At 40.2% G+C, this 12862-nt stretch overlaps 1 protein-coding gene across 10 annotated transcripts in view; it reads right to left on the minus strand.

The window, feature by feature from the left end:
* MIDEAS (mitotic deacetylase associated SANT domain protein) overlaps nt 1-12862 on the minus strand; it is an 81096-nt gene that overhangs the window by 37823 nt on the left and 30411 nt on the right. For 3 of the 10 annotated variants that reach the window (XM_080595986.1, XM_080595985.1, XM_080595987.1), the window contains 2 exons: nt 11871-11946; nt 8866-9066 (listed from right to left, as the gene is read on the minus strand). The exons of 4 other annotated variants lie outside the window; for them this stretch is intronic. The gene's annotated coding sequence lies outside the window, so the exon portion shown is untranslated. Of the gene's footprint in view, nt 1-8865; nt 9067-9879; nt 11561-11870; nt 11947-12862 lie in introns of those variants that run through there. 3 more of the 10 variants (XM_080595988.1, XM_080595989.1, XM_080595990.1) reach the window with 2 other exon arrangements.

Here is a 12862-nt window from a genome sequence, read left to right on the forward strand (position 1 = left end):
ATTTCCGAAACAACCTTATAGACACTTGGGCCAAAGAACATGGTATTGAGTGGGTGTATCACATCCCCTATCATGCACCAGCCTCTGGAAAAGTTGAACGATACAATGGACTGTTGAAGACTACACTGAAAGCAATGGGTGCTGGGACATTCAAAAATTGGGATACACATTTGGCAAAGGCCACCTGGTTAGTCAATACCAGGGGATCTGCCAACCGAGCTGGACCTGCCCAATCAAACCTGTTACGCACTGTAGAAGGGGATAAAGTTCCTGTAGTGCACGTAAGAAACATGCTGGGTAAAACAGTCTGGGCTACTCCTGCCTCAGGAAAAGGCAAACCCATTCGTGGAATTGCTTTTGCTCAGGGACCTGGATGCACTTGGTGGGTAATGCAAAAGAATGGGGAGGTCCGGTGTGTACCTCAAGGGGATTTGATACTGGGTGAGAATAGCCCATGAGTTGAATTGTAGTATGTTAATTATTATATAATAATGTATGTCATCACTACCATGATTGCTATATATCATAGATGAAAATGGTGATTAATTAGAATGTATTGGACAGAGTGTAACCTGAGCATGACATAAATGGTATGGAATAAGGGGTGGATATCTGTCCTGGTTCCAGTTAGGACAGAGTTAAGTAGCTCATAGTAGCTGGTAGGGTGCTATGTTTTGGATTAGGATGAGAAGAGCGCTGATAACATGCTGATGTTTTAATTGTTGCAGAGCAGTGTTTACACCAGGCCAAGGACTTTTCGGCTTCTTGCTCTGTCCTGCCAGCGAGCAGGCTGGGGGTGCAGCAGGAGCTGGGAGGGGACAGACCCAGGACAGCTGACCCAAACTGGCCAAAGGGGTATTCCATACCATCTGACGTCATGCTAAACAATATATAGGGGTGGCTGGCCGGGGTGGGGGGGCCGGCTGCTCGGGGATAGGCTGGGCATCGGTCAGCGGGTGGTGAGCAATTGCATTGTGCATCACTTGTTTTCTTACACATTATTATTGTTAATACTATTACCATTATCACTATTATTATTATTATTGTTATTATTATTTTCCTGTCTTAATAAACTGTCTTTATCTCAACTCACAGGCTTCACTTTCCCGTTTCTCTCCCCCCATCCCAGAGAGGGAGGGGGGAGGGTGAGCGAACGGCTGTGTGGTGTTTAGCTGCCAGCCGGGTTAAACCACAACAATGTGATAAATTAAAAAAAAAAAAAACACGTTGATGAGTGCTAGGTAATGTACCTTCTCAGCCTTACCCACAACAATGTTGTCAGTTCCTTGCAGGGAATCTGTCAAATTGGAGTGATGAGAATAAATTCCCGCTAAATCCTCCTGCTGCTAGCAACTCAAATTACTGATCTTCCTTTAAGAAGCTCAATCACTTAGTGGTGATCAACAGACTCCACAAATAATTTTACCACTTAAGTCAAATGTAGCAAGCTAGTCAGTGTCCTAAGAGAGCAATCTCGCCCCCCCCTCTTGAATTTGCTCATTCTTATGGTCAAATCCCATATTTATGAAACAGGTAAAAATCATGACACACATTTAACCCATGAGGAACAAAGAGGAACTAAGTCATTTCTAAGATCATGCAACAAACCAGGTCAAAAATCAGAAAACAGATACAGGACACTAGTTACCAGTCTCCCTCCAAATCAAGAAGAAAACATTGTTTAAATCTATGTGCAAGAGGTAAAAATTGGATATGCTATTTACATTCACACAGCAAGGGGAAAGAAAATTCAATTCCTCCAGTTCAATAGCAGGACAGGGAGAGTTCAATAATGTAGGTTTTGGTTTTATTTGTAAATGGCTGGAGATTTATCATGCATCACAAACAAGAAGCTTATTCTAGCTAACAGAAATTGGCCCCTATGAAACCGCCACCACTTATTGCAACAGTCTCAAGTACAAACCAAGGAAGTGATGAAAACATGGGACAGTTTTTGCGTTTGGTGGAGGATTTGCAATGCTTTTGCACAGCTTGTCCATACCCTATGTATATGACAACAGCGACAACAGCTTCAATCTCTTCCGCAAAAGCCTCTCCTACACACATAACTTTGTCACATTTTCTTCCAGACAGTTAGCAACATCAGAATTCCTGCAGATTGTTTGCAACCACTCACTCACCACCTTCAGACACCTTCAACAGGAAGGATAGCAGCACAGCTTTCCAACAGATCGCCCCAGGACAGAACAGAGAAAGCAGAAAATAGACTATGCTTGTAAATTCCATGGAGCAAAGCACAGCAAGCTACCCGAAGGACAGGGAGGGGAAAGCTCAAAGCAAGTGAGAAATGCACCATTGTCCAAGAAAGCCAAAAAAGTAAATGGAAGATGAGGGTTAGTGTCCCCTTCACCTTATTCTGTATTGTAGAGCAGTTGCCACAGATACTTAGAAAGCCTGTCTCTACAGGGAGAAGTGTATTTTCCAGGAGCCTAGCACCACAGAAGAGCAGCAAACGAAGCCCAAAGTGAGCAAACAAGAATAACCAACTGAACAGTCTCAAGCTTAAAAGAAGATAACTGCAAAGGACTAGAAGCAAATATCAATCCTTCTGACCCCACCTGATTAAGAGACTAACCCAGGGAACTGTATCAGATGGAAGTCCTAGGAATCAACAAAGCTAGAAAATGGGGAAGGCTTACTGGTTCAAATGGCATTGCTTCGCAAAAAAGGAACTCTACAGGACACCCATAATTGGGACAAAAATATCAAAGGAAAACAGCTTCACAGACAAATAAAAACAAACAGGAAAAAACAATCCAAGAAGCTTGACAACTTCCACTGTTGCCTAAAGGTGCCTGCCTGGAACTAGCAAACACATACCTAAATTCTCAAAACAGAAGTTTCCAGACAACAATTCTATGAGGAGGGAGTTCTGTGCCTTCAAGGAACCTGCCAAAAATAAGCTATACATTTGTGTTGCCTTCCTCAATTCAAGCTATAAACTGAATATAAATTTTGGAGGATCGCTTTTCAATCTCAGGGATTTTACACCAGCCTGGTAAAAATTTCTGACACTAAAAGCTCCACCAGAACAAAATCAGCATGGATGAGGAAGAACAACTATTAAAGAAACAGACTGGAATACTAAAACTTAAAAGACTTAATACTTAAACAATGAAGGAAAAGAATAACTGAGTTGTTTTTAAATGAATTGACAATGTTGTTTCTAGCAGCTGTTGAAAAGGTACAACACTGAATACAAACTAGATTCTCAGTTTAATTTATCCAAGCAGAAGTATGAGTGGTATTTCTGAAATAACTGAGGTTTTGCCCACCCCTCATCTTGAGAGAACTCAACATTCATGATTTGCACCAGACTCTTATCTTTGTCTTGCACAGTAACAACACGCAGTTCTTGGAGAGAACTAGGAGACAGAGACAGCGACGTAAACCATCCTTTTGTAAACAAAAAGGCAGGAAAGCCCATCTTTACAAATGGCTTTAAAACAGAGTGCAGAATTATACTTGAACCAGTTAGATACACAACACATTCCTAAAACTAGCTAATGTTTATAAACTGTGCTGAAGTTCGCAATATTTATTATAATCCACCATCGTGACAAATGCTGTGATCTGAAAAGGCTTAAGCAGCCTTAGAGTGCAGAGAGCGCAATTAAGGAATATGAAACACTGCTTTCAGTCTTTTGTAAAGTTATTATTCTTTCCCACTGGAAACGGGTTAACAGTTCTAATTGTAAACTCTCAGATAGCTATTTTAAACTTTTTTGTTTGGAGCTGTCAGGGAAGGCAGTTGCTAGCAACAAAGAGACCAACCAAGGACTCAAACATACAGGAATTACAGAAGGCTCTAAAGTCAGAATGGCAAAGAGCAAGCCAAAAGCTTCTCCCTGCACTCGCATTCACATAGCTGACATAGCCACAGTGCGTCCTTCCCCCTAAATGCCTCCCTTGCCACAAACACACCAGCTGCACCGCTGGGTGGACACATCCCAGAGACAGAGCCAATCTCTCTGCACTTTTGCCCTGAGAAGAAAACACATCTGAATGTGTTAAGCTGCAATAAGAAAGACTGCTGCAGGTTCATTACTTCTCCCTTGACCTCACCTCTCCAACACTTCAACACAAAGGCAGGCATGTGGGTGCCCTGGGTACAGAGTACTGAGCTTTAAGTGCTTCAGATTCCCTCATGGCTTTGCAAGAGGTAACAGCCTACAGACAGGGGTAGGGGAAGGTGAAAGGTCATAGAGATGATGATACTTTCCATTTCCAGAGGTTTCTTTGTGAGATATACAAATGCCCTCAATACCCTGCTCTTGGCAGAGACACACTTTACACCAACAAGCAGGCATCAGTCATGTGGCTGGCTGGAGAATAGCTGTGACTAACGCACAGGGAGAACCTGAGAGCAGCTGGGATCAATTTCCAGCTCTGCTACAGACATGCATCTTAAGCAAGCCATTTCAGATCCATTCATAAAATTAGAATAATACCTGAAACCCAATACACTGATATTCATGAAGTATTTTGAAGTCATAAACGTGACATTAACAGTATCCACTGATATGCTGAACAGAGATTCTACCACAAGAGCTTAAAGTCAAATGAGAGACGCGATACAAGTAGTGATAACCAAAGAAGAGGGAGGGGTCCACAAAACTGAAGGAAAAAGGTCACACAAATATTAACATACAGTTGTTCTTTTGCCATATACCTCAGTCTGCCCAGGAATATCTTTCTGTTTCTCAGCAGTTACCTAACCTGAAGCAGTGGCGGTCATGGTTTGTCTGCATCTCCGTGTGCAGCCAGCCAGATGCCAGGACTGACTGAGCTCATCTGTTAAAAAACTACTCAAGTAGAAAGTCTTTAATAGCAGAGACAGGACTTCAGTTCAGATTTCTAACATGACATATGTCTTTAAAGAAGTCCTGTGGCCACTGTTGAATATAAGTCTTCTTATTGTGCTGGTTCTTTACACCAGGTTCTTTGCCAGCTATAGAGCTAAGTAAATGAACGTTAGTTAATTCTGGGGGTAGGAGCAGCGAAAGACTTGGGCAAGCATGACCATCCCAGAAGTTTAAAGATTCCAGGGGCCTAGAGAAGAGTTCAATTCCTTCATCTTTAACTGAACAATCAGAGCATCCTTCAGGCCCTTGGATTCAGAACTCCCTGCCAGTTACCTGCCCAAAGCCACACTCTCCTCCTTTTAGACTGGGGGATTTAAGTGAAGGAAGGGAAGAGAGAAGATGGCTGACGCCAATACTGGATCAAACACAAAGTTAGTTTCTTCCATTCCCGTAGTGGTTCTTTTGTATCCTTACTGACCAGTGCTATAAAGCACTTCAACAAGTGGATGTAAGCAACATCAGCCTTACTCAGAGCAAAGTCAGCAGCTTCCTGAAAGAATCAGCTCAACAATCCTACCTGACACCAAACAAGCCACCTGCCCTGCACTTCATAACCAATACAGAAAATGTCATTCAATAACAGCAAGAAGAAAACTAAGAACCTTTACAAAACTATATTAAATTAAATAAAGGACTCAGTTTTTAGTAAAAGACAAAATCAAGGTCACATTGATCACGTTTAATATGACAGAAGAAAAAAATAAAAAAGCTTCTGCATTTATCCACCTGCATGTGGAATTCTGTGAGAGTTAAGCAGATCAGAAGTACAACACGCATTTACATTTCCTTCTGCACTTACACAGTTCACTCTACAAGTACTGGAACAGTATAAATACATTCTAATTGAAGTGACAACATTCTAGGTCACTAACCCCCATATTATGCTTTAAATAGCTGTATTTGCTGCAGATACTAAGTATATAATTGCCACTAACAGCAACAGCAAGTCCTTCCCACTTGAGAGAAAGGCCATAAATTATTGGAAAGTCGCACAGCACCTTACTAGAAAAGCTGATAAGAGGCTCAGTTCTAAACACTTTACCACTTCCAAAAGAAATTGCTAAGCATTAAAAAAATAAAATCCCCTACATAACAATTTTCATTCTCAGAACAAAAGGCTGATGAACTAATCAGCCCTTCAGGTGTATGGATTCAATTAACCTGATCCTCCTACATTGAAGAAAGAAATTCTGAGACTGCTGCTCCTTTACAATCATAACACATTTAGCAGACTCTAAAGGATTTTTTTTCACCAGCTCGATAACGCTTATTTCAAACAATTTACTGGTTCAACTTCCATCCCACAGCTTCTGATGACTTTACTATTTTTAACACATCTCCAGAAAATAAGAAAGAATGGCCAGCCTCCTGTCAGCAGGCTGACATTTGTTAGACAGCTCTCACCTGCTGGAAAAATATCTGGGAGCTACGATTCAATCGAGGCAGAAAAACATTTTCAGTTTTACATTGTACAAATCTTTAGTTTGAGGAAAGTAGTAAAAGGAACTTGCCCACAAACAAACTTGCAGTTATTGGACTACTTATTGTTTATATACTACTTCGCAATGGCAAAAGCAATATATTAACACCAATTCACCCAACCTCATACCGTACATAACATGCAACATACTGTATTTTTAATAGGGAAACAGAGAGGCGGTGACCTGTTTTGCACTGAAGGGTAGCCAGCAATTAGCCAATGAATAGATTACTCTCCTGGAATTTCTTGATCTCAATTTTGTCCACTGTTCACTCCTTCATACTGTGCAACCATAGACTGCATTTGCAAGATGTCATGTAAAACATCTCCATTTTGATCAGATGCACTAAAATCCAGAAACAAGTACAGAACACTACTGCTTAAAATATCCTCTAGAACTCTCCCCACCTTCATGTAAATATTAAAGCTATTTTGATATAAAATTATAATGTCTTCTAAAACACATAAAAGGTCACCCACCCATATCTGTAGGAAAGCTCTAGCATTAGTATATACGGCAGCATCATACTACAGATCTCTAACCAATACTCAGAGCAGGTGCAGTGTTCTGAAATGCTGTGGTGCAGTCCAAAAGCTCTGCCTGAAACTGCACGTTAAGGTGAATGTCTCTGGCATTTCTGTAAATTGAACTGAGTTTTATTTACATATTTAAGAAAATGACAACACTAGTCAGGTATAATCTCCTTATTGTCCATGGCTTCATTTCTTGTGCTGTAGTAGAGAAACTGAATTACAACATTTTCTATTTCATGCAGGCACATGGCCCCATAAACAAAGTATAACAGCTCCATATACTCTTTAATGCATTTACTCTGGCAACGCCTCAGCAAAGGAGGGAACTATTATTCCCTTTTTATTGAAGAGGAGTAAGTCAGAGAGAGGCTAAAAAATGACTTGTCTTAAGATGGCTACAACAGAACAGGGAACCGAACTTGGGACTTGCAAGTCTCAAGCTACTGCCCTACCCTTTTAATCATCTTTAATCTCTTATTCAATTTGAAATCCCATCCTCAGGTTGGCTAAAGCGCAAATGAAATCTACCTGAAACATTTCTTCCTATTTCAGTCTGCCCATAATATTCTGTGAACTGCCACGCATAATAATACATTCAAGATTACTTTAATAATATATAGCAGTCAATGCAGGTTTATCACGGATCTAAGAATATTTTTCTGGCTTTTATTAGAGCTGTCGTCTATAAGCCATACATGCATAGTGATACGCTAGCCTTGGCTGTATTAGTGCCCAGGACACACACACAGCAGCAATTCAGGAATACCAGGCAGACCTATTCAGCTGCAAGTGTGACGTTAAGAGTAATTTTGTCTAGGGCTTAGCTGACAGCGCTGAATAACCTCCTCACATCCTCTCCCTGCATGCAGAAACAAGTTAAAATGAAGAAAGAAGGAAATATATTGATTTATAGCTGTAAATTGATCATCTTTCATATATTTTTTTCATCTGCTTAAATTACCTATGATCACCATGACCATAAAAGCACACTTGGGAGTACAAGAATTAAAAAAAGGAAGGGGAGCTCTGAAATCCTGCAAGACTGTGCTTTTAGCAATTATCACGACAAATACAATCCTCCTGTCTTCAAAACCTCCTTCCCGACAACCTCTCCAAGGGGAAAGATCATTCTTTGTCCCCAGCCACTTCATCTGAGGTGCCACAAATGAGCTTCCAGGCCCTCATGTTGCCCGCACACAGGAGCTGCGCCCCTGCAGGGATGAGCACCCACCCCCTCAGTTCTCCAACAGTTTTGCTTAACCCCAGCCTCAAAGAAGCTAAAAGTGCAGCTTATGGTAGTTTTGGGAGGAAGGCAGCACAGCCTCTGCTGTCACAGGAAAGGGCAGTGAGACCCTCACTTTTGCAGGCATTTGGTTGTGAGATGTAAGGAAGTATCATTGTACGGGAAAAAAAAAATAGGGGCAAGGGTTTAAACACAAACACAAGAGAGGAAAGTGCAAGTCTTCTTTTTCCCCTTTCCATAAAAAGCTATGCATTTATAGCAGCTGCTCACCAAAAAAAAAAAAAAGCCTTGAGAGTTATGCATGAGGAATGTTAAGTCACAGCATTACTTCGAAAGAAAGAACAAGTAATAATTTGGACATAAGTGTGATGAAATTCACCTATTACAGTAGATTAAGTTGTGTCAATTCTGTTCCTAAGTCTCTCTCTACTTACATTCTCGGCTTTATTCTCTCATCCTCATTAAAAACCTCAAATCAGCATGAAAGGCTCCCTTGCAGATGAGACATGCCAAATCAAAGTACCGCCCAACCAGACAATTGAACAGCAACAACAACAAAATCACGCATAGCTGCCTGCATGTAAGACCATTACGGAAATAAAAACAGATGACAGAGGCTTCTAAATTTACACAGATCCTACATGTAGCAGGCTACTTTCATATAAACACATAGCTTTGCTTAAACTAATGAGATTTCTACTCCTCAGGTATCTTCAGCTCACCTTCTGCAAGATGCACAGTTCTGGAGTTGGCATCAAGCTTCACACCAGCATCTGTGCAGAGACAGGGATTTCTTCATGAAGCAGTTTCAGAGGCCCAGGGCTTCTGGGCTTCTTCAGGGCTGAAGAATTTATCACTTCCAATTTTTAGATCAAGACCAAGTACAATGCTTCATTTCCATTCCTGTTGTAACATGTAGGAAGCTAACATGTGAGAGAAAGGTGAGAAGGTAACTAGGAGGAAGAATGAAATAGCTCTTTTCTGAAGCCATAAGCATATTAGTCTGCAGATGCACTCCCTCTTACACCTACATTCCCAGTACATTTTGTCCATTTGCTAGAACAGGATGCTTTCCTGTTAAATACATTTAGTACCACAAAACACCATGGTAAGTAAGACAAACTATTTCAAAAGACGAGAACCACCCATCCAATTAAGCAGCCGTAAGAACTTGTCACTTTGATTTTTAAGTGGCTTCTCACAATTGCGTACTTTTTATTTTTATTTTTTACTTCTACCTTATCTGATTGTAATAGGACAGATTTGGACATAAAACAGCTACAACCAGTAAAAAGAAGTTAAATTTAATTTTAATTATGCTCCTTATTTCCCTCCCTTAAAGAAATAAAGTTTTTTCCCATACATTTCATTTATATTAATATATACACTTTATTTTTATACAGATATTTGTTTCATGAAGAGGAATACACACTTTTTTGGATATGTAAAGAATATTGCGCCAAATTTCTCCGTTATCACTGTAGAAACTGCTCATAATTTGAAAGATTTGTTACAAATGCTTGGAAATACTGGAAGATTTCATACACATACCTCCCCCCAGCAATCATTGACATTGGATTTAAAGTTTTGGGTTTTCCCAGCAGCAGTAGGGAAAAAAAAAAAAACACCAAACAGCTGTCAGTTGCTCAATTTCCAGTATCATTTCACTAGCTCCCTAGTCAAATTCTAAAATAAGCGTATCTGCAACTCTAATGTTAAAAAAGGAAATTGCTTACCACATTCCAACTTTTAAAGTTTTTTATATCTTAAGCAAGTAAAGTGACTTCTGGTGGTCGTTGAATAAACAGTTTAAGGTAAAGTCCACAGTAGTAAGGATATTTTGCTTGCCTAGCTGCAATAGTAAAACTTCCATCAGCAGAATATGAACGCGTTCTTTTCCTGTTCATTACGGAGAAGCAATAATTCTGCAATAATATCCTCCCTGCTTCTTGCTAATCTGTGTATTTACAACAGTCTCTACTACTGAGAGGGATGTAGCTGTTTCACTAAATCTACCAGAAATAATTTCCACAAGCATTCTGGGGAGGAATGAGAAGAGATGTGCATTTATAAGTAGTGAACACTCTCCCCTCCTCCCCTGGACAAAAATCCCAAACAAATTGCATACAGATGCAAAAAGACAAGGGAAATGCTTAACCTTCTGATTCCTGAATTTTGTCTTCAATTCCCTGATGTAGTTTTGTACACAAAATTGACATGCGGAAAGAACAATCTGTGGTGACCAACTTGCTGAGAGTTGTGGAAAACTGGCCTGGAGCAGAGCACAGCAACTCTTGCCAGAGAGCTGCTGTGGTCTCTTCTGCTGCTCAGACCTCAGGGAGCATGCACTGCAAAAACAGCACTGCATCCTTCCCAAGCTCTCTGGAAAACCGCCACGCTTAAAAGCAATCACTGAACACCTCTTCCTCCCTTATTTTCTTTTCTCCCCCAAAGAGAAAGAAAGGTGTACAATTGCAAATGTATGCACCAGCTTAAAGTCATTTATTAGTCTTTAAGGCATGCGACTCCATCACATGGCCCTGAGGCTTCCTCTGGACGCTGGCACCATATCAGGAGATACAATCCATTTATTTTAAGACACAGAATGGTGTTGTTTTAATCTTCATGTTTGTTTTCAGTTTGAAGTTGCTTTTTCAAAACAGAATCCCATTAGAAATAAGAATACCCACTTCATTATCTTAGTATTTGAAGTAGTGAAGAATACTTCATTAATGTGTTCATTAAAGAAAAAAAAAATTATACAAGATCCACTACTTAAGCATCATAATTCCTTCCTGAAGAATCCTATCTTCAGCAATAGCTCTCATAAGTGCAGTACAATATAATTTTAGCTCTGCACTTTGCTCTATTTATCATCAAATATTTTAGGAAATGTATCTGTAATGACTAAATCTCTTCCAAATTTGCATTTTTTGAAGAAAAAAACACAGCCCATTTTTATATTCAAAATACATTTGGGTAGGCAGCTGTGGACCAATTAATTGTAATGTACATTCCTATTGTACTTCATGGCCTGTATCTCCCTAACTCCTTCAGTTTTTCAAACTCCCTAAGATGCCTATCTGGTTCCTACTAGGCATCTTGTGGAAGTATTCTCAAATTGCTGCTGCAGGCTAATGTAAGCACAAATTTCCATTTATAGCTCTCCTCTAAGAAGTTTTTTCTCTTGTTGAAGGCAAACACTGGCCTCAGTATGATTACAATCCATCTGTGCATATATCTGGTAGAAAAGTTGTTTCCTCTTACAGAGGGTTATATTTGTTTAGCTGTAGTACAGCTGCTCTAAAGCCACTTGGAGTCTAAAAGCATGCTTTTTTGATGTTATGTTTCCCAATGAAATGCATCAGCTGCTGAACAAGAGCCCAAGTCCTAGCCTGAAGAAACAGTATCTCTCAAAGGGGTTGTGTCTACCCCGCAGCTGAACTCACCACTCCCAGGGGTCAGGAAGCACAGGATGCCCTCAACACCAGGCACCTGGCAGTCTGCATGCCGTGACCTGTGGCTGTGGCTGCTGTGACATGCAGGGCCCTCTCCAGTAACTTAGGCCCCACCACCTGCCCCGGCCAGGCACTAAACACCCTGCAAAGACAGGCGAGGTGACAGACTGAAATTAACAGCATAACCATGGATTCCTGCATGGTCCTGCAGTGCGTGTGAAGGCATCCAGGAACACATTCATTACATTTTGGTCTTGAATTATAACTACCTGTTCTGCATTTCCACAAGCAATGAACATACTCAGCTTCTTTTTCAACTTCTGCATTAGAAGGAAAGCAAGCTTCCTAGAATGATCAATTAGATAAAAGAGCCTCGTTACATCACACAGTTCAGACTTCACAGACAGGGAATGCGTTGTGTTCTTTTTCCCCCCCCCCCACAGACATTAAATACCCATACAGTACTACCCACAGCCCTCAAGAAAAACCCTAAAACAAAGGATCTCCCTTAACTGCTTCAATCCCCAACTTCCAGGAAATGCAATGCTTTCAATGAAATTAAGGTCTTAACATAATTGCAGCCTGATCAAAGGTGGTGTTCTCTCTTACACTATTATGCCATTTCTAAGGTTTTAACTTTTTTGTCTGGCAAGAAGGGAAGAGTGCTATTTGCAAAGCACATTTTATTTGAAGTCAAAGCACTAAGCAGCATCTGCGATCATTAAACAGCTGTAGTCTACGTTGGATATATATCTACACTGTATGTATACATGCTTACATTTATATGACTACACACGATGCAGGTAAAAAATAGTTTAAATGGAACAAATGCTTCATAAGCAGTTTACTTACATATATTTTTCTCAAACTGATACAATATCTCCCAAAACAAACATGCACTGCACAAGCAATCTGATAAAATTATATAGACTCCAGCCTATTCACAGTATCTTTGCAGTAATGAAGCAACTGTAAAAACACTGCTTTGTTTAAATTTTGAAATGAAACTTGTGCATGAGATGCATCCAGGGCACTGGAATTTTTTTCACCTCCAGAAATTAAAGTTGTTTGAAAAACTTCTCAGCTATCAACAAACCGTTAAGTAACATGAAGGTACAACTGCCTTCTTTGTGTGCACTTAACTAACAAGCTGTAATCGTTCAAATCTGCATTTACGGTGATCTACAAAGGGGAGAGAAAAGATTAAAAATATTTTTCAGCTTGAACAATTTTAATTTTTAGAAGTTACAGTGACAGAGGA

The sequence above is a fragment of the Anser brachyrhynchus genome (assembly GCF_964034855.1).
Source record: "Anser brachyrhynchus genome assembly, chromosome: 5".
Lineage (NCBI taxonomy): Eukaryota > Metazoa > Chordata > Aves > Anseriformes > Anatidae > Anser > Anser brachyrhynchus.